Here is a 495-nt window from a genome sequence, read left to right on the forward strand (position 1 = left end):
GTGACTACCCAGTTCTGCCAATGCCATTTATTAAATTTATCTTTTCTCTGATGTATGTTTTTGGCATCTTTCTCAAGAATCAGGTGGCTAGAGCTGTATAGATTCCAGCCACTATGGAAATCATTAAATGAAACAAATAAAAAATATAGTTGTATGATCCAGCTATACTATTCTTGGGTCTACACTCAAGGATTCTAAGTCAACATCTTACCTATTGGACTAAAGCCTGTTTGGTTTCAAACCCCGGGACAGGAGACCAAAGTGCATATTTCACATAGCAACACACACCTGGCCTCATACCCTGCCCCAAACCCTGAACTTTCCTGCCCAGCCCAGGGACTAGGTAGGGTGCCCTTTCCCTAGAAACTCTTCCTTATATAATCCAAATATTTGCTCCTCCCCCCATATCCCTCTTCTCTTCTCTTCTCTTCTCTTCTCTTCTCTTCTCTTCTCTTCTCTTCTCTTCTCTTCTCTTCTCTTCTCTTCTCTTCTCTT

The sequence above is a fragment of the Mus caroli genome, chromosome 15 (genome assembly GCF_900094665.2).
Source record: "Mus caroli chromosome 15, CAROLI_EIJ_v1.1, whole genome shotgun sequence".
NCBI classification, from domain to species: domain Eukaryota; kingdom Metazoa; phylum Chordata; class Mammalia; order Rodentia; family Muridae; genus Mus; species Mus caroli.